The 27,755-nt window shown below is 41.9% G+C and overlaps 1 protein-coding gene across 6 annotated transcripts in view; it reads left to right on the top strand.

Annotated features, from left to right (window-relative positions):
- The first annotated feature begins 4,287 nt into the window (after positions 1-4,287).
- Positions 4,288-27,755, top strand: part of FOXN2 (forkhead box N2) — a 120,780-nt gene continuing 97,312 nt past the window's right edge. For 2 of the 6 annotated variants that reach the window (XM_030557755.1, XM_030557750.1), the window contains exons 1-2: positions 4,393-4,525; positions 18,147-18,154. The gene's annotated coding sequence lies outside the window, so the exon portion shown is untranslated. Of the gene's footprint in view, positions 4,339-4,392; positions 4,532-8,870; positions 8,940-10,400; positions 10,483-18,146; positions 18,155-20,714; positions 20,747-23,769; positions 23,811-27,755 lie in introns of those variants that run through there. The other 4 variants (XM_030557751.1, XM_030557752.1, XM_030557753.1 and 1 more) reach the window with 4 other exon arrangements.

Below are 27,755 nucleotides of genomic sequence, written 5' to 3'. Positions count from 1 at the left end.
CACGCGGCCACACACATAATCGGCGGTGTGTCGTCATAGTCCGAGGCTAGCATCGATTTCCGGAGCGTGCACTGTGGGTAGCATTCCGTAGCTATCCTATAGTTCCCGCAGTCCCCCCGCCCTTGGAATTCTGAGTTGAGAGCCAGTGGCTGATTGGGAAAAAATCATTGTCGCGGGTGGTTCTGGGTAAATGTCGTCAGTCATTCCTTCCTCCGGGAAAGCAACGGCAGACAATCATTTCGCTCCCTTTTTCCCTGGATTGCCCTGGCAGACGCCATAGCACAGCAACCATGGAGCCCGTTCATTTTTTTTTTTACAGTCACTGTATGTGTACTGGATGCCGCGGACAGAGGCAATACTCCAGCGCTACATAGCAGTCATTTGCTTTTGCATGATAGCAGAGACGGTTACCAGTTGTTCTGTACCATCTGCTGCCAGTGTAATTTGGCAATGAGATGATGGTTATCTGTCCTTCTGTGCTATCTGCTGCTATCATGGGTGCCCCTGGCTGAGGTCGACTAGGGGCGCAAAAGCAAAACTGGGAATGACTCCCTGAGTCAATCCCTCCTTTATGGTTTCTAAAAATAGAGTCAGTCCTGCCTAGAATTTGGGGCAAGTGTACTAGAGAAGCAGATATAAGAGAGCACAGCTGCTCCATGTCAGATCCTGCAGCAGAAATGATGACCTACATGCCATTCACGGGGGGTGCCCCTGCAACAACCCCACCGGTTGCTTTCCTCCTCCCCCAACCTTCCTGGGGTACTGTGGCAGTGTCCCCCACATTTGTGTCATGACGTTATAAAGTATGCAGGAATAAGAAACAGTGACTTGTTAGTGAGATAAAATGATGGGGAGGCAGCCTCCCCGTGCTATGACAGTCCAGGCAGGACATTAAGCGGTGCAGGGGAGAGGAGCCCAGCATCCCACTGCTATGATAGTCCAGGCAGTACAGAATCTTTCTTTACACCAGAAAGGGAGGGGGCTGATGGAGCTTAGCCCCCAGTGGCTATGATGAAGACGGTTACTAGCCGTTCTGTACCATTTACTGGGAATGACCAGGAATCATTCCTGTTTTTACCCAGGCGCCCTGAGGCCAGCCAGGGGTATTCAGCAGTTGTCAAGCATGTACCCTCTGCCACCAGGGAGGAGAGAGGAGCAGATACTACTTTTCACTGCTGCAGCATCGCGTCTACCAGCAGCATTCAGTAGACATAGGGTGACATTGAAAGAAGTCAAGAAACGATTTCTTCCCTTTTCTTTCACGTGGGTGGGGGGGAGTAAATTGATGAGCTATTCCCTGAACCACGGACAATGTGTTTGAACCTACAGGCATTGGGAGCTCAGCCAAGAATGAAAATACTTTTCGGAGACTGCTGGGGACTGTGGGATAGCTGGAGTCCTCAGTCCCCCTCCTCCCTCCATGAGCGTCCATTTGAGTCTCTGGCTTCCCGTTACGCTTGTCACGAGCACTCTGTAGCCTGTAGATTTTTTTTCAAATGCTTTGGCATTTCGTCTTCTGTAACGGAGCTCTGATAGAACAGATTTGTTTCCCCATACAGTGATCAGATCCATATCTCCCGTACGGTCCATGCTGGAGCTCTTTTTGGATTTGGGACTGCATTGCCACCTGTGCTGCTCAGAGCTCCACGCTGGGCAAACAGGAAACGAAAATCAAAATTTCGTGTGGCTTTTCCTGTTTACCGGCCACTGCATCCGAGTTGAGATTGCTGTCCAGAGAGGTCACAGTGGTGCACTGTGGGATACCGCCCGGAGGCCAATACCGTCGATTTGCAGCCACACTAACCCTAATCCGATATGGTAATACCGCTTTTAGCGCTACTCCTCTCGTCGGGGAGGAGTACAGAAACCGATTTAAAGAGCCCTTTATATCGATATAAAGGGCCTCGTAGTGTGGAAGGGTACAGCGTTAAATCGGTTTAACGCTGCTAAAATCAGTTTAAACGCGTAGTGTAGACCAAGCCGAGTGTATTTTGAGGGAGTTCTCAGCTTTGGAACTACTTCCCTTGATCTGATATAATCCAGGTTTGTTGGCATGCTTGGGTTAGAGCTTATTTACTTGAGCCTTGGGGAAGGCAGGGCTTGATAGTTACCAATGTTTGTGGGCAGGGGAAGGGCAAAGTTGTTGCATTTGCCAGTGAGTTAGCTGCTAGTTTTAGTTTTGGTTAATTGTTTTTGGTGTCAAAGGTGACTAGAGTGCTAGTTATTTTTAATAAAATATTAATTAATTAATAAATAATAAATAATTATAATTAAATGTAAGTGCATTTCCCTTACCTACCTGGGGGAGGAGAAGCCACGGAAAAGTTGACTGAAGCAGCAAACCAGGGAAAAAACGAATCATAATATATTTAGCAAGTGATAATCAGATCCAACCCTAGGCGTGAGGAAAACAGGATACTGGAAGTCTGGACCTTCAGTCTGGTGCAAACTGTGCAGCTCACAAGTCAACCCTATTTATGAATTTGGTTCTGTTCCATGAACGTGGGGAAGAAATCTCTGTGTGCTGCTGCCAGGTGGACAAAAACCTCAGTGCTGCTAGATCTGACCTCTCTTCCCAGAAGGGCTGTTCTGTGGATCATTAAGACTGGCCAAACCATCCAAACCACTGAAAAAAATACATACAATAGAACCTCAGGAATGGAGGTTATTTGTAACTTTGAAATGTTTGTAATTCTGAACAAAACATTATGGCTGTTCTTTCAAAAGTTCACAACTGAACATTGATTTAATACAGTTTTGAAACTTTACTGTGCAGAAGAAAAATGTTGCTTTCCCTTTATTTTTTTAGTAGTTTATGTTTAACACAGTACTGTACTGTATTTGCTTTTTTTTTTTTTTTTTTTTTTTGTGCTCTGCTGCTGCCTGGTTGCATACTTCTGGTTCCAAATGACACGTATGATTGTGATCAGTTCGAACTCTGAGGTTCTACTGTAGAGGAACTATTTCCTGACTAGTAAATTATTTAACATTAAAAACAGAAACAGCAAATGAGGAATGAGAGAATTTCCTGGTATTCTCCCCTACAACTACATTACTGTCCTTCGCTCAGATAAGTGACTGCAATGCATCAGAGGCCTGTCCCTCCGCAATAAGGAAAACCTTAGGGAGGGGATGGGACACTTTCCTACCGAGGAATGGCGGGGATTGGAAATGCAAAATCTCTCCCTGTTCCTCACAACTAGTTTCCCAGATCCTATTATGATGTTGTAAAACTGCAAGTGTACACAGCACTGTAAACCATGTTAAACAAATAACAAAGGTTCTGCCCTAAAGAGCTTAAAGCTAAAGGCATGAGTGAGCACAAAGCAGTACAACACAAAACAAACACAGCGGCCTGTGGTCTTTACAGCTGGAAACCTTATTATATCTCAAGAGGGATAAAAAATAAGTAAAACAGATTTTGTCTCTTTGGAAATGGAGCATTCACTCTGCCAAAAATATGTACTTCACAAAACAAAACAAACCACAAGTAACTAAGTTGCTAGCCTATAGTTGGTGCCTGGGGAATGTGGGACTGCCAAGGGGTTGGGGGTAGGAGAGAAGCAGGACTTAAAGTGGGTGTAATTTTCTGGATTTGCTGCTGTCCTACTCCTTTACAGGAAAATCCTATAATTCTTTATATAAAATATATTTTCTGTGGATATATCACTATTATAGAATTTTATAGGATGGCCCAGAAAGCCTAAGAGAAATGGTGTATTCTACCAGCTTTGAGAGTAACTTCTATAGGCCCCTATTATTTCTATAAGAACTACTGTTTTCATCCCTTTTAAATCTACAGGACTTTTCCAGAAAGGGATATCTCTGTGATTGTCCTGTTTGGTCAGGGCACACATGTGCAGAATGGATGGCGGCTGTGTGTTCCCCAAATCAGTTCCAGGGCCCAGGCTAGTTTCACACTGTAGGGCAACCTTTCAACACAAGGTCATGGTTCTGGCACACCATCTCTCAATGGATGGGTTTGAGTGACTTTTGTACAAAGGCAGTCTGAGTTCAACATAAATGGAGGGAGAGAGATGGGGGAGCACAGTCCTCAAGACCATTGTCTAAGCCTCAGGCAGAAGGTCAGGAGCTGCGGAAATGTCTGTAGTGACTGACCCCAGGAGCTCTCCTCCTCCTCCATAGAACAACGGAATCCCAGTCAGAGACAACACACTGAACTTGGCAGGGAAGGGAAGTCACCCCTTCCTTTGCAATGAACTGCACAAGCTATTCTACTTTCCCTCCCCCCTTCACAGCAATGGACTCGTCTCCTGTATATGACAGCAGGAGGGGAGGGGGCCAGCCCACTTGGACAGGGGGAGGATAGGCTGTGTGGTAAGTATAGGAAGGGGAGGGAGGGGTTAGTGGCTTGGGTGCCGTGTTGCTATGGGGAGACCGAAAGACTAGAGGGTGTTGCTGCTGCTGCGCAGGGAGAGAGGGAGCAGCAGCTGCTGATCCCTGACACATCCCCTACGGGCCTGCTGCCATATTGTGTCCACTCTCCACCAGCCGCACAGCTTCAGATACTGTGAGTATGGACCCCATTATTAAGGGGGGGGGGGATTTTTCCTCCAACTCCCCCAGCAGAGAGATCTCCAGCCTATATGTGCGTGTTTTATTTTAGAATATCTGAATCTACAAAGAACATACATGTGGTTAAAGGATGAGCGTTCCTGCTCTGAGAGGTGGCAGCACTGGGGGGAGGGGGATCACTGCCGCCTCTCAGAAGTGGGATGTATAAAGGGGGTTGTTAATTAGGGGTGATTCAAAATAACAAACATGGGCTGGGGGAGGAGGTTTAACAGGGGCCGGTGGGTTGTGGATTGGGGTTTGTCCGCTCACCCGGCCGCACAGGGGACAGCCGGCTCTGGTTAAAAGTGCTTTAATAAATATGGGGGAGAGGAGCAATTTGCTCAGGGGGCTGGCCTCTGGAGAGCTCGGGTGTGACTCGTGAGAGAAGGAGCCTTGTTTTGTTTTCGCAGTCAGGTTTGGGAAGAGCTGGGGGGCGCGTGTGTGTGTGAGGAGAGGGAGAAGGGGTGCTCGGCGGCGGGCGTGAGTGAGCACACATGGATAATGCGCAGAGAGGGAGAGGGTAAATGATGGAAGAGGCGAGAAAGCTTATGCTGACGACTTGGAGCTGCCTGGGTCGGTGTCCGCATGGGTCGCTTCCAGAGAGGCTGTATAAGGTCCGGAACCCCCAAGCCCGCCGTAAGACAAGCATGTGCCGAGATCGCCCTCGGGTTGCCATGAGAGGGGGCCGCTCTCGCAGCCCCCCCCAGCACTGAGGACGCTTGCCAGGAGTGCAGATCTGAAGTCAGCGCCGACTGATTCCTGCGCAGCCCCCACAGTACAATCATCTCCAGAGAAGAGAGACTTGCCGTAAAATGAACCCCCCCCAAGGAGGGATGCTCTCTTCCCTGTTGGAGCGTGAGGTTGACAGCTGGGCTGAGTCCTGCAAACTCTCCTACTGCTGTTGGACTGGCTCTTCCTTCCCAATATGCCCCGTTTTGTGAGAGGACGGGGGAGGTTCTCTAAGGAGCATGTGGCTGGGAGACGGTGGTGCGCAAGAACAGCACACCGCAGTTCCTTGTAGATGCCTTTCCTGCCTGAGCCAGCCTGGTGAGGAGAGGAGGGTTAGTCCTCTTGCCCTTAAAAACATAACCATCCCCAGACCAACTGCAGAAGGGCCTCTGGCGACCACTCCACCCACTCCGCGCGGCTCCATTACCAAAGGCAGCAGCTGATGAGTGCAAAGTGAGTTTCACACACCACCACCGGATCATGTGCGTTTAGTTCATTGATCCCCCATTTTGGTTGGGATTGTGACAGCCAACGTGGCCAGGAGAGCTGAGCGCAGCCCAGCAAGTCATAGGCATTTCTGGGGGTGTGTGTGTCTGTAACAACCACGACAAAGCCAGCCCATGAGCTCCAGAGAGAGGGAGATCCCCCCTAGTCTGCTGCTGCCGCCGCTGCCACCTACTTCTGCACGCAGTTTAGCCGCTGTTCTCGGTGTCTTGTTTCTCTTTTGTTGGAGGTGGAGAAGTAGTGGTCACTGTTGAGATCTCGCAGTGTTCGCTTGTAGTGGGTTTCCTTATGCCCAACCACCTTTTTCATAGGAATTTTTTTTCCTGGATGTGATGGTCTCAAACTTTTGGGAATTAAAAAGATTTCTTTTGTCAGGGTTTTCAGATGTTCTCTTAATCTGTGTGTAGGTATATAAAGGGGCTTTAAAAGCAGTATTGTGTAGGTGTCTTAAATATGTACACAAATTGGTGCGCATGAGTTATATGTGTTTATGGTAATATTTCCATTTGGTTGTTGTAATGAAATGTTAGCCACAGTTTCTTAAATTAACCCAGAAAATGAATGGCAGTTGATGCGGATGCTGAGCTGAAAGTTCTTCTGTGTTTTGTACCCCAGGATATGATTTTAGAGGACCATATGAATATGTACAGGTAGTAGTAAGAGATTCACATTTTCTATCTCAGCTTTTCAAACAGATATAAATTAACATGTTTATATTAAAAAACGGTTTACTAAAACAAAACAAAAAAAAATATAACACATTTTACTGTACTGTGATGTATCCTGCTTTTTGGTGAGCATGGGAAAATCCTCTGGCAGAAGTGGGTTGGTTAAGGCAATGGTGCAGCAGTATGGTTTTTTTAAAAAAAAGTATAGAGGAGAAGGAACAGGAAAAAGAATTAACTAGTTCCTGTACTGTGGAAGATATATATAGGAGCGAGTTCAAAAATAAATTAATAAATTGATGAATGAGGAGAACATGCCCTCAGCATCCCATCTGAATCATAACATTGGGGGTAGTAGACTGAGAGTCAGAGATTTTGCACTGAATGATTTTGATGGTGTAGGAAAAAAATTAACATTGCAATTGTGATCTTTGTTCTGGTTCAAACATAAATGCCTTAGTAACTAAATTATATGATGATGGAAAGTTCTGCTTTGCTCCTAAAACTATATATGCAAACTTAAGAGAGTATGGATTTTTTTATAGCCAGTAGTGAGTAGGAAACTTTTCCTTGGTGTCTGGTTGTAAGGTACTTACAAATTTCTGCAAAACTGAAATCTAATTAACAGCTAGAAGTGCTAAATTATATTTTATTATGGCTGTGAAGACAACCTGATTATGAACCAGTACAGTGCTGTGTAATTGAATCAGCGGACAGAATGGCTTGAGAGGTGTGAACTTCCCCTGTCTTCTCGGGGTAGTTAACTTGCTTCTCTGGGCCTGAATATATACTCTACCTGATTCTGCATCCTGCTGGGGATATTAGTTGGTAGCTCTCCATCGAGCTGAAAGCATGGGTGTTTGTCTGATGCAGTTAACAATTTCCCCCAACACCTGTCCCTTTTGGGGCAAGAGAGAGACCTTGGCACATCTGTGTAGGGTTCATAAGATTGTAGCCCCTCCTTTTCATCATTCAGAACCTCTGGGAGGGAGGGAGAACTCAGTGGTTTGAACATTGGCCTACTAAACCCAGGTTGTGAGTTCAATACTTGAGGGGGCCACTTAGGATCTGGGGCAAAAAATCTAGTACTTGTGCCTGTAGTGAAGGCAGGGGGCTGGACTCAATGACCTTTCAATGTCCTTCCAGTTCTAGGAGATGATATATATACTATTATATACTGAATTCTGGCAATTTTCCCCTCCTCTCCTGATCTGCGCACACTCTTATCTGTGGTTCCACAATCATGGGACATCCTCACCAGCTTTCTAGTGGCACTGGCAAGGTGGCTATCCATCGCCAGATATAGGAGTAGGTGGTGTGCTCTGTGGCTTGGGGCCTATTCCTGGTCCCTTATCGAGCATACTTCTGGGCAGAATTCCTCGGGGCAGTGTCCACGACTCCCTAGACACCTTCGAGTAGTGGGAACTATTGGGGGATTCTCTGCTTGGTGTCCCCCCTCTGGATCCCTGATTTCAACCTCACTCTTGCTCCCATTTTTTTTTCATCTGTGTCGCCAGTAATCAGTATAGCCTGGGCTTAACTGATGGTGTGGGCCTTTAGTTATGGGCTGGCATAGAACTGCCTGTCCCAGTAATTCAAATAGTACGCAGCTCCCACTGGTGCTACTACTTGTGCAACCCTAGTGGTAGCACTAGGGGGAAATTCCTTACCTCCCTGCTCCCTGCAAAAAACAACAAAAACCTTAGTGCAAGCACAGTTTTGTACCCCTCCACACTAGTAATGCAGTCGTATAGGGGACTTGGTTACAAAACAGTTATCCCAAATGTAGCTAAAGCATGATTTGGTCTAAACCAACCATGCTTTGATGTGTCAGAGGACAGATATACAGTAGTTGAGGCCCCAGCATATTTTCACTGTACCTCATAGCTACTCTTCAAAAATGCTGTGTATTTGAAATTTCTGGGACATGTCAACCATTCTCTGCATTCACTTTGAATGCTGGCAGTGAGCGTATCTTCTGGCCAGTATCTGATTGGGTGACTTTTCGAGAGTTGACCAGGGGCCTGTGATAGCTTAAAAACATTGAAGAAGTTTTTAGGACTTTCAAAAACTCCCTTCTACTTTCAAAAAAGAAGCTTGATTTATTAAACTCCTATGCTTCAGAGTATCAACCACTGTTAAAACATCTGAAGGTCCTCAAGAGATACAAGTGAAAGTAGACAAATGAGAGCCATTGCATGAGCTCTGCTTCTCAGTGAAATAGTATTCCAAACAAAACAAAAAAGAAACCTAGGAGTCAGAGAAAGTGGGTGATACACAAGTAGCAGCTGGGGAAGAGCAACGTCATGCATGAAATGATTACAAGTAGATAGACTTTAAATCATTTTCCCTTGTGGGACCCAATTATCTACAATTGGAGATGCTTTTATCCTGCAGGTGGGAGAATGGAGCCCTAATTATCAGTAAGTCCCAGAAGAAGCTTGCCGAAATATATACATACACAAGGTATTTAATTTATTTAAATAATTTCTCTTTACCCCGGACCAAAAGGAAAGAGACAGAGGTAGTCTGAGGTTTCATTGCGCACAGATGAGAGAGGAAAAAATGTTGGAAAAGCTTTCAGAATTCTTCTCCCCACTTTTCTTGACTTGTATCTCTCTTCTCTGTCTCTCAGGGATTTTAAGTTCCTTCCACACAGTGGGCATGATTCTCCCACTTGCATCAGGGTGGATTGATTTAAATCATGATTTAAATCACTAGTCAGGAAGACTCGATTTAATCATGGATTTCTACATAAAAGTGCATACTTGTGGTTTTTATAACTTAATACATTCTTCACAACTCAGGCTGGTCTACACAGGGGGTGAGGGGTGGGGGAATTGATCTAAGTTACGCAACTTCAGATACGTGAATAACATAGCTGAAGTCAACGTACTTAGATCGACTTACCGTGGTGTCTTCACCGTGGTGAGTCGACTGCTGCCGCTCCGCCGTTGACTGCCTGCACCTCTCGTGGCAGTCGAGATGGGAGAGTGCTTGGGGATCTATTTATTGCGTAAATCGACCCCTGCTGGATCAGCTGCTGCTGATCCGGCGGGTAGGGTAGACACACCCTCAGAGATAGATGTAGGTTTCATTTTTAGAAGGTACACACTATACATTTTTAAGTGATTTATTTTGAGAACTTTTCAGTTTAGTTTTACAGCTATATCAGAAAATGAATGATTGTTTGGTTATTTCATTACCAAAGGTAATTGAAGCAGATAGATCACTCTCCAATGACTTCATAAATATCTCCAATTCAACAGGTTAATCATAACATCTGGAGGATTTTGCCATGCTGTATTAGGAGGAGAACATCACCAGACAGACATTTAAATGTTGTATTTAACTAAAACAACAGCGTTCTGTATTCTCATTTTTTCTTCAACAGCAAACATATATATTTTAACAAAACAGCCATATGAATTTGTGATTTTAGTTAAATATTCAAGTTTTCAAAATCAGGTTTGTTTTTGTTAGTATTGTTTTTAACTAAAATAGTTTAATTAAATTTAAAAACAAAAACAAAAATTAAATCGACTCCATCAGCCAGGTCAACATGAGAAACTTAAAATATTGATCTTTCTACATTGTCAGAAGAAGCTACTGCTGTTAATAGTGAGATTATCAATTCAACAGTCTCTGAATCCAAGTGCTTAAGTCACTTACACCAGTTCACTGGTGTGACTTCTTTAAAAACTCATCAACAAAATATATTTATTGAATGGTTCTTATTCCCAAACTGGGTCTTTTTTATGGCCTGCTGCCATTATAGATTTTCCCTTCTAGTGACAGAAGGTATGGTAGATCTCAAGTCAATGAAGGCTACACTCAGAAAAGACCTCAAGACTTCTGGAATATGCTGCTCAAACAGTTTCACTTTTGTTTCTACTGCCTGTCCTCCCTTCTCACCTTTATTTCTAGGCTTCTTCCTTGACCAGATCTGTTCCACCCCAACAATTGTCTCTTCATGGAACTTTTTGAAACTTTTCACTTTTAAAGAAAGGTAAGGGATTGACTCTGTGTACACAAATTGCAGAAGGACAGTAGGTTTTGAGGTCTGTTATTTCTCCTCTATATATTATTTATTTAAAAAACATTTTTGCTGTTAACAAAAAAGCATGTTATCTCTGGAGTCACAAATCCAGTTGAGAACTGCAGAACTAAGCATCTCTGATGGTATCTTCTAGACTGACCACTGAGTCCATTGGGTAGATAGAAAGATTAACTTAAATGATCTATACAGAAGCCACTGGAACCTCATAAAATTTGGTCCCTAATCCATGAACTATTGAACTCATTTTATAAAACTGTTCTTAAACATTACATGGATATTGTATACTGTAGAATTAGAATTATAATCCTATTCTATGAGGAGATATCTTTGAGCTATAATGTATCATAATTAAAACAACTTTAGATAGTTTTTTTCCCTCAAAAAGCATTTTATCAAAAAATCAGCTTTAAATAAAAAAAAATATCATTGATTTTTATCCACTCTGCCTTGCATCCTGTCTAATCATTTACTTGTAAAGAATGGATGTTTAAATGCTATTGAATCAGAATGACAGGGCTGATTCTCCACTTACGCAGGTGCAAATCAAGAATAATGCCATTGGAGTTACACTGTGATGTAATGATATGATATCAGTGATATGTAAGATACATATGATCTAACTTTCTGTTTTTGTTTAGTAGTTTAATCTGACTTAAAACCACACTTAGACAAAAGAGGAAACTCCTTTGTGCCTGAACTAGTTTATAACACTGTTTGGCCAATATGGATAGGGACAAATGTTGTTTTTAAAGTGTTCGAGACTAAGCCTGTTGACTTGCCCCTTATCAAGTATGCTAGTACAAAAAGAGTGTAAAATGCTACCATTAGAATAACGGCATTTTATACTCACTTTGCACTGCTGTAAATGACTACATAAGGTGCAGGGCAACAGAGAATTGGGCCATGGTCTCTGGCTTGGTGGGGAACTGCAGTGGTATTGGCAATACAGAGCACTAGTGTAGAAGAGTTTTCTGCAGCTGCAACTGTTTTGATGTGGTTAGTTTAGATTTACCCTGGATAGGTTTAAGTGACAGTGTGGTTGTTGCCATGGCAACTGTGCCAGACGGGTGCTCAGACCTGGTCTATATTAGAAAAGTTGCATGGTTTAACTAAATAAATTTTAAATAACCTAGCTCAACCAGTGCAAATCCCTAATAATACAGAGGCATTGAAATTAAACTGATTTAAGCAAGGGTTAGCTTGCAATTTACGACACAAGATAAACTGATTTAAACCATTTAACTTTACATGTGTATCTACATCTGGGTTTACACCAGTCTAACTAGATCAATATATTTACACTGGGTGCAGCTTTTCTCATGTAGAAGTGCTAATTGTCTTGCTACTACTGGTCGAGCAAGGAGAGGAATTTTCACCCAAAATCCCTGGTGTACTAGTCTCTGTTCTTTCATGACCCAGCTGTAATATTTAAAAACATTGACATATATTTGCTTGGCTGAACATGCACAGGTGTACTAATGGGGATTATTCTATTGCTTTGATTGCTCATCTCTAGTGAGAGCATTTAGAAATCTCTGATAAGACTTGTGGATGGTTTGTGTATGGAAGTATGCACTTGTATAAATTATATCCATAGCCAGGCTTCACAAATTATGAATTTTTATTTTTGAATGGTCACACAAAGCTTCCCTGTATCAAGAGAAAGATCCACAAGGAAAGCAAGAAGCATCTAAGTGCCTTTTTTCATTTAGAAGTGGATATTTACATATTATTTATATCCTTATATTACAATGCATCCACTTCCCATCATATTTTCAATTTTGCATTGTGGATGTAATCATACTGTCTAACACAGTACAACATATGTCAGGGGTTCTCAACCTTTTTCTTTCTGAGGCCCACCCAACATGGTATAAAAACTCTATGGCCCACCTGTGCCACAACAACTGTTTTTCTCCATATAAAAGCCAGGGCCGGCTTTAAGGGGTAGCAAGCAGGGCAGTTGCCCAGGGGACCACACCACAGCAAACTAAGTTGCTCAGGCTTCAGCCCCAGGTGTTGGGGCTCGGGGCCGCGGGCTGCAGTCCTGCGCAGCGGGGCTTTGACTTTCTGCCCTAGGCTCTAGTGAGTTTAATGCTGGCCATGCTTGGCGGACCTCCTGAAACCTGCTCAGGGCCCCCCAGGGGGCCCCGGACTCCTGGTTGAGAACCACTTATAAATCAGATACTTCTCATCACATACGTCTTTATCACATTAGGTAAAAGTGTGTAGTGATATTCCAGGGTATGCACAAAGTATAATTTAAGTCAAGTGAGATAGAATTTGCATATGGTAGGGTAGTAAATTACTCACTACAAAAAAAAATGCTGCCTGATGTCCAATGGTGTCCTTATGACCTTTGGAAAAAACAAGGAGGAGTACTTGTGGCACCTTAGAGACTAACGAATTTATTTGCGCATAAGCTTTTGTGGGCTAAAACCCACTTCATCAGATGCATCGAGTGGAAAATACAATAGGAAGATATATATATATATATACACACACACAGAGTACATGAAAAGATGGGTTTGTCTTACCAATTCTAATGAGACAATTCAATTAAAGTGGTCTGTTATCAGCAAAAGGAAAAATCATTTTTGTAGTGGTAATCAGGGTGGCCCATTTCAAACACTTGACAAGAAGGTGTGAGTAACAGTAGGGGAAAAATTAGTTTTTAGTTTGTGTAATGACCCATCCATTCCCAGTCTTTATTCAGGCCTAATTTGATGGTGTCCAGTTTGTAAATTAATTCTAGTTCTGCAGTTTCTTGTTGGAGTCTGTTTTTGAAGTTTTTTTGTTGCCACTTTTAAGTCTGTAATTGGGTGTCCAGGGAGGTTGAAGTGTTCTCTGACTGGTTTTTTAATGTTATAATTCTTGACGTCTGATTTGTGTCCATTTATTCTTTTTTCTCTACGCAAAATAAACGGACATCAAGTTATTTTTGTCAAGGTCCAAATTTCTTGGTCAAGATATAGTCAAGGTCCAGACTTCAGAGAAAATAATACTAAAACCAATAATGATGATAATAAGTAAATAAAAAGATTTCAGGGTCTGTTCAAAACTGTTAGTCAGTCCAGATTTGGCCCATGGTCCGCCTATTGACTACCTCTGCCTTATTAGCTGAAGTGTCTTTAACATTATTTTAATTTGGGTCCATGAGGGGCCTAAGGATTCTTAATTCCTATGATTAGCTTTTTCAGCAGGCTTTGACAATTGTTATCCTGCTTTAAGTGGTGTTGAACTTGGTTTGCCCAAATTAGCGGGACAGGTCAACACAGTTCAAAATGCCTTTCAGCAGCATCATTGACTATGCTTTGATTTTAAATTGGAAATACAGTTTAATCCATTAACAGTGTTGCCTCTGGTTATATCAAGAGTTGCTTCTTGATCCTTGTGCTGTCAGATATCTATGCTCACACATCACTTTCTGTGATTTTGTGATTCCACCATTGCATTTGATGCTGCCTTGCTACAGTGTTCTTGCTGTGGTGGACCCTAACGTGTATAACTTGATATGTCCTCTCAAAAAACATAATCTTTTGTACCTTCCCACTCTAGCACCTCTAAGCTTTGTTTTTTCAAAATTATTTTAGTGCATTCCTTATATTTACTACCTAAGTTTAGTTTCCTATTTAAAATGTGGGCCCCTCATTTTTGTTGTGATTGCAGTTTAGCAGGATGGTATTTTATTATGTTGTTTGTTTTGTATGCTATTGTACAGCAGCCAAAGTGATTATAGGATACTTTCTAAAGAAAATTCAGTGATTTAAAACCCATACATAGTGAGATTAGAATGCAGCAGCAGCTGGTGAGGGCAAGCAAGCCTGTTGCCAAACAGCATTGATAGCCTCTACCACAGACACAATCTCTGGGTCAGTTTGGCCAAAAATAGTCAGAATGGTTATAGGCAGCTTTTCATTACATCTCTATCCCGATATAATGTGGTCCGATATAACAAGAATTTGGATATAACGCGGTAAAGCAGTGCTCCGAGGGACGGGGCTGCCTTACCTCATTATATCCGAATTTGTGTTACTGCAAGCGGTTCCTCAGCACCCGCCCATTACTTGCTGCAGCCCTCCCCGGGGCCACTCCCCAGCTCACCTCTGCTCCGCCTCCTCCTATGAGCACGCTGCACCTCCGCTTCTACTCCCTCTCAGGCTTGCTGCACCAATCAGCTGTTTGGCATGGCAAGTCTGGGAGGGAGGAGAAGCAGAGCTGCAGCGCGCTCGTGGGAGGAGGTGGAGGCGGAGTGGAGATGAGCTGGGGCAGAGGGGGCCGCAGCAAGTAAGTGGGGGGGACGCAGAGGAACCTGGGCAGGCTGCGGCGCGCTCATGGAAGGAGGTAGAGCGGAGGTGAGTTGGGGCGGCGGGGGGCCCTGGGGAGGGATTCAGCAAATAACGGGTGGGTGCAGAGGAAGCGCTCCCTGCTCCAGCTCGTCTCCGCCTCCTCACCTGAGTACGCTGCCGCCGCTCTGCTTCTCCCCTCACCCCCTTCCAGGCTTGCCAGGCCAAACAGCTGATTGGCATGGCAAGCCTGGAAGGGAGGAGAAGCGGAGCGGCAGTGGTGCGCTCAGGGAGGAGGTAGAGGCAGAGCGGGAGGTGATCTGGGGTGGGGAGCGGTTCCTCTCCCTACTCCAATATAGCGCAGTCTCACCTATAACCGGTGAGATTTTTGGCTCCTGAGGACCGCGTTATATTGGAGTAGAGGTGTATTTTTAGAATTATTTAATCAAATACAAACTATATTCTTCCTTTCTGCTTTGGTACCTTTTTACCGTGTTGTATGAGAAGTATAGGATATCATTTTGTATTTACATAGTTTAGCTTGATTAATGCAAGTGCTTTTCTCTTTGCTTTGAGAATACTGTATTTACTATATCTAGCTTTCATTCTAAGTTGAGATAGCGTAACTATGTAAGGCTTTGTCTCCCATTTTACCTGGAATGTAGTGGCATTGGTGGAACTATTTCTTCTAATAAATAAATTGGTTATTATTTTACTAAGTTTGACTGGCGTAGCTATTCTGGAGTAGTTTTCCCCATGTGGAGACACTGTTCTGGAGTAATTATTCCACTCCCAAAGTGGAGTAATTATTCTGGAATTAAATCACTTTTATTTTGGAATAGATGTCCACATGGAGGAGTTATTATAGTAATCCAGAATAGCTATTCTGGTCAACTTCTTGCATGTAGGCAAGGCCTAAACAAAATTACAATCTGAAATCAAGAAAACGTAAACTATTAGCTGCATGAACATTCTATTGGTGCTAAGCAAAACAAAACAAAAAAAGTGAATTTTTCTCTAACATCAGCACCATTTCACTTTAATCATGATTCTCTAGGTCTGTTGACCCACATTAATATATTTCTGACGTATACTTTGTTATTTTGTATGCATGTGACACAGAGGCCCATTGATGATTCAGTACTGTGTCAGCAACTCTTGTGAGGCTTGACTTATTCATCACATCTAAATACCATGCCATAATCTGTATCTAAAAGGTGTGATGTAAGATATTATTAGAAAAACTAATTAATCAATATTCTTCTGTAATGTATGTATGGGGTGTGTACAATGCTATGTATATGTGCTAAAATTACATTCTCAAAATGTGTTTGGCAAGCAATGTATAAGGACATTGACAAAGAAATGTGTATTTGTTTGGCTGACCAATCTGGTAGTTAGGCAGTGGCAATGAAGGCACATTTACAAGGTAAGCAAAGCTGTCAGCCTACCAAGTGGGGGAGTTGCGTCTTAGCTATAAAAAAGGGAGTCTGAACCTCAAATAAGTAACTGATTGTACGCAGTATTACCGTATTATAAAAGTACATCAGGTAAGGTCTTTTATGAAAGCTGATGACACACTGGTGATCAACATCATTGTAAAATGCATGTGTAAACACTATGTGAGGAATTATGAATATTCAGTGATAGGCATTAAAGCAAAGGTTGTCAATTATTTTGTCAAAGTCCAAATTTTCTCATCAAGGTTTACTCAGCGTCCAGACTCCAGAGAAAATAATAAAGCAATTAACAATAATAAGTAAATAAAAAGATTTCGGGTCCATTTGAAAGCATCTGCCAGTCTGGATGTGGCCTGTGGTCCACCTATTGACTACTCTGCCTTAAAGTCTGTGAATGAAGGGTATTTAAATCAGGCACATCAGAGGCTATGTCTTCACTACCCGCCGCAATCGATTGCTCGGGGATCGATATATTGCGTCTCATCTAGACGCGATATATTGATCCCCGAATGCGCTTATATCGATTCCGGAACTCCACCAACCCCAACGGAGTTGCGGAGTTGACATGGGGAGCCGCGGACATCGATCCCACGCCGTGAGGACGGTGAGTAATTCGATCTTAGATACTTTGACTTCAGCTACGTTATTTACGTAGCTGAAGTTGCGTATCTGAGATCGATTTTCCCCCGTAGTGTAGACCAGCCCAGAGGGAGTTAGTAAACAGGTTTTCTCCCAGACAGGAGGGAAGGTAGTTGTCTACCTGTCTCCAGTGAAATTAAGCAAGGAGTGACCTGAAACAATGGAATTTCTATTTACATATGAATCAGCAGGGAGATGGGATGTCCGGGGGAAAGAAAGAAGAGCATGAGATTATCTTGAGTCTGCGGACAAAACAGTGAGTTTTGGAAGATAATATAATGAAAGAGAAGATGCTATATTGGCATCCATCACTTGAGGGAGTGAAGAGGCCAGAGCTCTTGAGATGAATTCTTCAGCAAAGGTGATTGAAATCTCCGGAAATTGATTATAGATGAGAAACCTGCTTAGGCAAAGATTGTAACTGTCTGAAATTAAGTTTTAATCTTAGAAGTGTATTCCTTCTTTTGTTTGTTCATAACAAGGGACATACTGGTTAATTGGCTAGCTGTTGGTGTCCAGGCTGAGAGCCACAACAGCAGAGCAGTCAAGGCATCCGATGTTACAGAGCAGGCAGTGACACAATGATTTACTGGTCTAGATTGCACCCTCAGAACATGACAATGGCTACATTACCATTGTGTGCCATAGAAATCAGTCTGTGGTAGAGCAAAGTTTTAGACAGATAAACAGTGTTCTTGACACTTACATTGGTAATAATAGTGTGTGCTAGGAAAAATACTAGCTTGAATCAAAATATGTCTAAGGATGTATCCATAGTAGTGATATAAGCGCTGTTGTCTATGTTTTTATCTGTTTTCTATTTATGCAATTTTCAAAGTGCAGTCTGAAACTGAATGAAGTATAAAATTTAGTTCAAAGAATTTGTAAAAGAGCTTCGTGTATTCAGATAAGATTCAAGTGGAGTTCTGATATCTTTATGTTTATAAATGCTTGCAAGCTGTAAGCAAAAGAGATAGTATTACATTTTGTAACATTAGGCAACTGTTATTGCTACACTTCAGCTGAAATATCCACAAAAGAATGTTTAGTATTGTTTTGAGGCTATCCTGGAGAACTGTGTATGACAGGGATATCTTGGAAATGAAATTAACACAGTTTTTTTTTCAGTGCAATGCCCTCAGGTGGCACAGTTACATAACTATATTTATGACTCCCATATTTTAGTTTTTATTCATTTACCGTGGGACATGTGTAATTTAATAAAAAGTGACTACTGTAGTATCTTTTCAAATGTCTTTTTCTTCTGTTTTCTATGTTTTTCTATGTTAAAAAAACCTCAAACTTATTTGTTTTTATAGTAATTTAGTTTTAATTGCTTGCTGTTTATGGTGTTTGCTTACTCTGCCTTTTTTGTTTCACTGTTCAATCTGTTAGTCCATGTCACTTTTCATTCCAATCAGTTACATTTTCAGGTTCTAATGCACATGGAGCCTGATCCAAAACTAATTGAAGTGAGTGGGAAAACTCCTGTTGACTTCAGTAAGTTTTGAATAAGGCTAGGGGCAGTTTTGAAAAAAATGACCCTGATCCTGCAATTTGTGTGCTGCTTTGCTATGATGCTTACCCGCACATAAAAAATTACAGGATTGGGCCAATGTTTGCCGCTGAAATGTTGTCATGGAATGTTTATTTAAAATACTAGTTTCATGGACATTATTGTTCTGTCTTTTAAATCATGAAAACATTTATATTTTATTTGATTTTGTAAAAATAAACTTACAAACCTAAATCTTGGGCTAAATTTGAGCTGCCTGTGTCCCTGTAAGGTCTCTCTTCTTTCTGATGCTGAATTTTGTAATCATTTCATGCATCCCTCCTGATACTGGTTCTCTTTCAATTTTGTGCTTAGTTTCAATTTTACATCAAGGAGTGGAAGAAGACTGGGAAGAGACATTAAAAATGATAGAAATTTGAAAATATTTTAGTGAATAACTGAAAACCTTTATTTTATATAACACCCAGTAAAATGTGGGAAGAAAGAGTTCCTCCTCATATACGTGAGTCAGAAATGAATGTTGCGGAGGTTTTGCTCAATAATAGGGAGACATTCAAGGCCTCTCACCTTGTCTGACTTCTGAAACATATTACAAACTGATTTTAATAAATTGTATCTGCATCTTTAAAGTACCTGGTATGCCTTTTTATTTAAAAAGAAAATATCAGTTTTGTTTCTGTATGCTGTTCAATGAGAACAATTATTTGGACCTCTTGTTTTTTGTAAAGTGTTTTGCTGAAGAGTGCAGCTGCATACATTTTTCATTTGGAGACAACGGATCAGTCACATGCCTGGAGTGCCTAAATCTATTACCAAGAGGTAGTTTTATTCCTAGGAGACCTTAATGCCTTAGTTGTCTTGGATACATGACATCATATAGCACTGTAATCAAATATAGGCCTTCTGCAGTGCATTTGGGATTTAAATCTGAGCTCAATCTGAACAGCAGCTCTTGTGAGATGCACAATACATTGTGTAGACAAAGGAAAAAGGGAGGGAGAAGGAAATCAAATTAATTAAATAAATAATACCACCACCCTAGTGTCAGACTCTTGAAATACATTGGTCAGGTGAATGCATTGTTTTAACTTTTCCAGCTTTTAAAAATAATGTTTTACATAGCTAGCAGAGATGATCTTTTTTTGACAGAACTATCTATTTGTAATGAAGGAAGATATTAATTGAGTTTGTCCTCTGCTGTTTTCATGTATTTCCAAGTATAGAGCTTGTGAGTAGTTTCACTTATTCCTAGAAGGGCTGGTCTGCACACAGTTTTTCTACTGCTTTAAGGACAGCTATTGGACACTAGGATAGTTAAAGCAGTTACAACCTTTTGTGTGGACAAGTATACCAATAAATTCAGGGGAATAAGCAATAATAGTGTAAAGATGTCTTATACTGGTGTAATTGCTTCTATGCTAAGGGTTATACTGATTTATCTTGCATCTGATGAAGTGGGTATTCACCCATGAAAGCTCATGCTCCAATACGTCTGTTAGTCTATAAGGTGCCACAGGACTCTTTGCTGCTTTTACTGATGTATCTATTAAGGTTAAAACATAAAATAAAAAATCACATCCTCTTACCAAAAAACTGCATAGACTATGGCCACGTCCAGACTAGGTATTAAAATCGATTTTAGATACGCAACTTCAGCTACGGGAATAACGTAGCTGAAGTCGAATTTCTAAAATCGAGGTACTCACCAGTCTGGACGGCGCGGCATCGATGTCCGCGTCTCTCCGTGTCGATTCCGGAACTCCGTTCGGATTGATGGAGTTCCGGAATCGATGTAAGCGCGCTCGGGGATCGATACATCACGTCCAGACTAGACGCGATATATTGATCCCCGAGCAATCGATTTTAACCCGCCGATGCCGCGGGTTAGTCTGGACGAGGGCTATGTCTAGGAATAGTGGTGTAAGTTAGGCTTCATGCACTCTTCAGCTATAAATGAGTCCAGGGCATGGTTAAAACGCTGCTGTCCTCTGACACAGTTACAACATAGTTTAAATTCTAGCCTATATGGGACTGAACTATATCCTCATTAGGTTAAAGCCTTGGATGATATACATTAGAATTTTTAACTTTCAGGGGACAGCTGTATTGTAACCAAGTCTCTTGACTCATTTATATTAGTAGTATACATGGGGCCTTACTTGCATCAGTAGTTCCATGGGAACAAGTGGGTATACTCACATGAGTAAAGGTTTCTCTGCCCTTGGGTGTAAATATTCTTTTTTATATTAAAAAGGATAGCAAAGAGATAGACAAGTTACACCTCTATCAAGAAAATGTGTCAACACAAATCTGTAAGTTTTGTTTTGTTTTTAAATCCTACAAATGTTAGGCCTTGTCTGCGCTGCAGAGTTTTGTCGGCAAAACTTTTGTCAGTGATCAAAAACTGCTAAAAGAAAATGGGTATTGTGTGTTAATACTATGCTCCCTCTGTCAGCACAGTGTGTCCACACTTGGGGCACTAGCATCGTCAGTAAGCAGTGCACTGTGAGTAGTTATCCCAGAGTTCAGCTTGCCATCTTCTGCTACTAGGTCTTGTGGGAAGACGGAGTGGTTCGCAGCACATCATGGGTCCAGGTTTAATGTCCCATGATGCATTGCTTTCCGTTCCACCATTCCATGTGCTTCCATCTTTGCAACATTTTTCAGTGGCCCTTGTTTACTGCTCGCCTTGCCATCTCTGTGAAAGGGTGGATCCCACTCTGCTGTCCAATTCTCTGCTTGCTGTCAGTAACACATCGCAAATGGCCGTGCCGTTCATCGTGAAGTCCCTAACTTAACAGTATTCACAGTTGTCTGACGTGCTGTCTGACATGGATAGGAGCAACATTCGATTACTTTTGGCATTCATGGAACAGCTGCAAATGGTGAACCATTGCTTTTTGGCTCAGAAAACTACCACTGAGTGGTATCGTGTCGTCATGCAGGTCTGGGACAATGAGCAGTGGTTACAGAATTTTCTAATGAGGAAAGCCACCTTCCTGGAAGTGTGTGCGGAGCTCGTCTCTGCCCTGAGGCACAAGAACACCCGAATGAGAGTTGCTGCTCTCGGTGTAGATGTGCGTGGTGATTGCAATATGGAAGCTGGCAAATCCAGACTGCTACCGGTTGGTTGCGCATCAGTTTGGAGTCAGGAAGTCGATTGTTGGGGCTGCGTTAACACAGGTGTGCAGAGCCATTAATTGCATCCTGCTATGAAGGACTGTGGCTCTACACCGTGTGTATGAAATAGTGGATGGCTTTGCAGAAATGGACTTCTCTGGCTGTGGAGAGGCGATAAATGGCATGCATATTTAAATATTGGCACTGGACCATCTTGCGACAGAGTACATCAATAGGAAGGGGTACTTCTCCATGGTGTTGCAGGCACTTTTGGATAACCACAAGCGTTTCACTGACATCAACGTGGGGTGGTTTGGAAGGGTGCATGACGCATGTATCTTCAGGAACACCAACCTGTACAGAAAGCTGCAAGCAGGGACTATTTTTCCAGACCAGAAGATTACAGTGGGGGGTGTTGAAATGCCCATAGTTATCCTGGGCATACCCCTTAATGCCATGGCTCATGTAGCTTACACGGGAAACTTGGACAGCAGTGAGGAGCGCTTCTACAACAGGCTGAGTAGGTGTAGGATGACCGTGGAATGTGCGTTTGGCAGATTAAAGGCATGCTGGTGATGCCTTTATGGCAGGTTAGACCTCAATGAGGATAATATTCCCATGGTCATAACTGCATGTTGTACATTGCGCAATATTTGTGAAGGTAAGTGTGAAAAGTGTGCTCCGGGTGGACTGATGAGGCAGACTGCCTGGCTGCTGATTTTGAGCAGAGGGTTGCCGAATACCTCCAGGAAAAAGTTTCCTAGAGATCTCTGGAGGATTCCCATGAAATCTTGGTATGCATCAACACCCTGTTCTGCCATACTAGTTAGCTGCACAGGGAAATGTCCAGCACAAAGAAACACAGCCAGCCATGTACATTTCTGTGTCCTCAGCCCACCTCTGCACTACACATAACAAAACCACTTACCAGGGTCTCCTCTCCTGCTTCTTGCTCACTGGAGTGCGACTGCTGAGACTGGCTAGACACCTCTGGAGTGCAGAACAGCTACTGACTGGATGCACCACCAGGCAACCCCCTCTGTGGGCTCCACATAGTCATCTACCTCCACCTCTTTATCAGTGACTTCGTCCTTTGGGTTAGGTCCACTTTCTGCCAACTCCAACCCTGCCAAAGTATCTATGGGGCTCTTGGTGGTGGAGGTGGGGTTACCACTGGGGATAGCTCCAACTCCTTATAGAAATAGCATGTCTTCGGCACTGCACTTGAGCAGTGATTTGCCTCCCTTGCCTTCTGGTATGCATGCCTCAGCTCCTTGATCTTTACTCTGCACTGCACCATGTCCGGTCATAGCCCTTTTTGCACAAACCTCGAAAAACCTGCCTGTACGTATCGAAATTCCTATGGCTGGAGCGCAGTTGGGACTGCACAGCCTCCTCTCCCCAAATACCACGCAGACCCAGCAGCTCTGCAGTGGTGCAAGTGGGAGAGCGACTGCTGCGTGGAGCCACCATTGTCAGTTGAGAAGATGCGATGTGAGTTCTCCACGGCAAGCAAACAGGATATGGAATTTCAATAATTCCCAGGGATTTAAAGGGAGAAGGGTGATGGTTGTTTACCTGGCTGCAGGGCAGTGGAGTTGGAACTGCTGACAAGAGTGGTCAGGAGGGACATTGTGGAACACCTTCTGAAGGCCAATTAAAGTGATAAAATCAAGCATGGTGTCCACACTGGCACTTTGTCGAAAAAAGGTTTGTCGAAAAAGTCCTATGTTTTTCGTCAAGATGGTTTCATATTGTTGCCAAAAGTGGCATTGCAGTGTGTACACCTCCATTGTTTTGCCGCCAACAGCTGCCTTTTGCCACCAAAACTTTGCAGTGTAGACATGGCCTTAAGAAAGTGTTAACCGTAACTTCTTTATAGTTCTATGACCTGATTTGCCATAGTCTTGCACCTCCTGTTGTAGCCATTTACAGCTGGCTGTGCAAAGTGGGTGAGTTCTGATTTTTGGTGAAGTTTATATATCCATTTTAAGAGTTAATTACTAAACAAAGCATAAGGCTCATAGTTTAGATGGGGCTTTATGTATGACCATAGTGTGATTGAATTCATTACTTGTATGACTATGTGGGCAGGCTGGGTTGTTGTTTCATAAAAGTCAAGCATGTGCATTAAAGAAAGAAAATAATTGATTTAAAGTAACAAAGTTGTGTTTTCATGGATATTTCTTAAAGAAAATTACTTTTTATGTTACAGGAAATATAGCAGTATTGGATATACCTGCAATTTGATGAAAGGTAACTCTACAGTGGGGATAAACAGTACAGTTCTCCACTCTGAAAATAGCAAACACTATATTGAATGCATCTGTATCTAACTGAACCCACATGTAAAAAAACCAAACAAACCCCGAACCATGACAACAAAAAACACCCTTAAAACTGTGTGGGTTTTTTGTGTGGTGTGGGTTTTTATTTTTATTTTTTTGGTGACCTTGGTTTGTATATGAAAGTTTAAAAAAACAAAACACCCTCATCTTCTGTATTTAACTGTGGTTCTGTTTATTTTTCTTCAGTGTGAAAAACAGAAGTGAAAAATCATATTGTATCACTTTAAAATAGAAGCCATTCAAGATTCGTGGTTCATAGTTTCTATATGTGAAGTCTTCCATAAAGGAAATACCATCTCTTATCTTTGTTAATATAAAGATCAGAAGAAAACCTGTCTATCTTCCCCTGGAAAAAAATCAAGTTTAGTTTATAAATTAAAACTTTGGGAATTATTAGGTACATAATTCTGATTTTAGAGTAAACTCCCATTGAAACAAAACACGTGTGTTTGACAAAAACAAAACAAAGAAATCTCCAAAATACCCCAAACTTGTAATTTTTAAAGTGTTGAGTTAATTATTGAAGAGCTCTAAAAAATCCCCTTCCCTCTTCCCTGCTGGGACCAACTGGGAGCATGGGGCCTTTGGAAGGTGTAAACTTAAAAATATGATTTTTGCTTTGAAAGTAGGAGCAATAAATTGCCTAATAAACAAACAGTGGAAATCCACAACATTAAACACCTCTGTCACTTCAGTTAATTATAATTTGTAAGTCCAAGAAACCATCTGTTATGAAAACATTTCTTAGGATGAAACCCTCTTCGCGTCTTTCACTTGAGTGTGAGGCCCAAAAGGTATCAGAAATGGCACACTTCTGCCAGGCCATGCCAGGGGAATTCTGCACACCCTTATGTGTGGAATAGCCAAGTTTGCTGGCAGGTCTGTCAGCAGGAGTGTTGTGGCAGGGGCTTTTAGCCAGAAATCCATTGCTCAAAAAGTAAAGTACACAGCCCGGCAGCCCATCTCTTAATAGCAGCTGTTCATTGGGTATGTACAAGGTACTCTAATTTGGAACTGAGGGTTGCATTGCTCAGCCTTACTTGTTTTACTTTGAGCACAAGGTTTGATCACTTGGGCTGTATATTCATTACCAGAATTTCACCTCTAGTCTGTAATGTGATCTTACATTAGTTAATCAGTGTTTCTGCTGAAACTGTAATTAAAAGATGACACCAGATAGGTTTCTTCAGTTATAGCACTATTAGACAAGAGACATTGACTATCCTCCTCTAATATCTTATATACTTTATAAACCTCACCATTACCAGAATGTGTCTGTGCAACCTTAAATTCGACTCCTGTACTTATGTAATATGATACTGGTCTTAATTACATGATCACTTACTACTTGTTCATCAGGACCCTGCATTATTTGGTATGTAGATTGGACAGTGAATGAGTCAGAGGATTGCATGAAAGGGTACCTTGTGTTTCAGGCACTGGATTGAATCCAGTAGAATGGAGTTTATCCCTGACTGTACCACAGACTTCCTGTATGATACTAGCTAAGACTATTATAATGCATAATCACAAGGGAGATGAAACAAAGCTGCCTGTGCAACCTTATTTCTGGCACTTATTAACTTTAAGGTTGTAAGTCAAGCACTCAGCTATTCATTTAATGTAGTTTTACTATATGTAATTAGTGTTTTAAGAACATAACATAAGAACATAAGAATGGCCGTACCGGGTCAGACCAAAGGTCCATCTAGCCCAGTATCCTATCTACCAACAGTGGCCAATGCCAGGTGCCCCAGAGGGAGTGGACCTAACAGGCAATGATCAAGTGATCTCTCTCCTGCCATCCATCTCCATCCTCTGACAAACAGAGGCTAGGGACACCATTCCTTACCCATCCTGGCTAATAGCCATTAATGGACTTAATCACCATGAATTTATCCAGTTCTCTTTTAAACGCTGTTATAGTCCTAGCCTTCACAACCTCCTCAGGTAAGGAGTTCCACAAGTTGACTGTGCGCTGCGTGAAGAAGAACTTCCTTTTATTGGTGTTAAACCTGCTGACTATTAATTTCATTTGGTGACTCCTAGTTCTTGTATTATGGGAATAAGTAAATAACTTTTCCTTATCCACTTTCTCCACATAACTCATGATTTTATATACCTTTATCATATCCCCCGTTAGTCTCCTCTTTTCCAAGCTGAAGGGTCCTAGCCTCTTTAATCTCTCCTCATATGGGACCCGTTCCAAACCCCTAATTATTTTAGTTGCCCTTTTCTGAACCTTTTCTAGTGCCAGTATATCTTTTTTGAGATGAGGAGACCACATCTGTACTCAGTATTTGAGATGTGGGCGTACCATGGATTTATATAAGGGCAGTAATGGATTCTCAGTCTTATTCTCTATCCCCTTTTTAATGATTCCTAACATCCTGTTTGTTTTTTTGACCGCCTCTGCACACTGTGTAGACATCTTCAGAGAACTATCCACGATGACTGCAAGATCTTTTTCCTGACTTCTTGTAGCTAAATTAGCCCCCATCACATTGTATGTATAATTGGGGTTATATTTTCCAATATGCATTACTTTACATTTATCCACATTAAATTTCATTTGCCATTTTGTTGCCCAATCACTTAGTTTTGTGAGATCTTTTTGAAGTTCTTCACAATCTGCTTTGGTCTTAACTATCTTGAGCAGTTTAGTATCATCTGCAAACTTTGCCACCTCACTGTTTACCCCTTTCTCCAGATCATTTATGAATAAATTGAATAGGATTGGTCCTAGGACTGACCCTTGGGGAACACCACTAGTTACCCCTCTCTATTCTGAGAATTTGCCATTAATTCCTACCCTTTGTTCCCTGTCTTTTAACCAGTTCTCAATCCATGAAAGGACCTTCACTTTTAGCCCATAACAGCTTAATTTACATAAGAGTGTTTGGTGAGGGACCTTTTCAAAGGCTTTCTGGAAATCTAAGTACACTATGTCCACTGGATCCCCCTTGTCCACATGTTTGTTGACTCCTTCAAAGAACTCTAATAGATTAGTAAGACATAATTTCCCTTTACAGAAACCATGTTGACTATTGCTCAACAGTTTATGTTTTTCTATGTGTCTGACAATTTTATTCTTAACTATTGTTTTGACTAATTTGTCTGGTACTGACATTAGACTTACTGGTCTGTAATTGCCAGGATCACCTCTAGAGCCCTTTTTAAATATTGGTGTTACATTAGCTAACTTCCAGTCATTGGGTACAGAAGCCGATTTAATTTAAAGGACAGGTTACAAACGTTAGTTAATAGTTCCGCAACTTCACATTTGAGTTCTTTCAGAGCTCTTGGGTGAATGCCATCTGGTCCCGGTGATTTGTTACTGTTAAGTTTATCAATTAATTCCAAAACCTCCTCTAGTGACACTTCAGTCTGTGACAATTCCTTAGAAAAGCTGGCTCAGGTTTGCGAATCTCCCTAACATCCTCAGCTGTGAAGACTGAAGCAAAGAATCCTTTTAGTTTCTGTGCAATGACTTTATTGTCTTTAAGCGCTCCTTTTGTATCTCTATCATCAAGGGGCCCCACTGGTTGTTTAACAGGCTTCCTGCTTCTGATGTACTTAAAAAACATTTTGTTATTACCTTTGGAGTTTTTGGCTAGCCATTCTTCCAACTCCTCTTTGGCTTTTCTTATTACATTCTTGCACTTAATTTGGCAGTGTTTATGCTCTTCCTATTTGCCTCACTAGGATTTGACTTCCACTTTTTAAAGGAAGTCTTTTTATCTCTCACTGCTTCTTTTACATGGTTGTTAAGCCACGGTGGCTCTTTTTTGGTTCTTCTACTGTGTTTCTTAAATTGAGGTATACACTGAAGTTGAGCCTCTATTATGATGTC

Source organism: Gopherus evgoodei, chromosome 3 (assembly GCF_007399415.2).
Source record: "Gopherus evgoodei ecotype Sinaloan lineage chromosome 3, rGopEvg1_v1.p, whole genome shotgun sequence".
Lineage (NCBI taxonomy): Eukaryota > Metazoa > Chordata > Testudines > Testudinidae > Gopherus > Gopherus evgoodei.
This window is presented reverse-complemented; position numbering and strand designations above follow the sequence as displayed.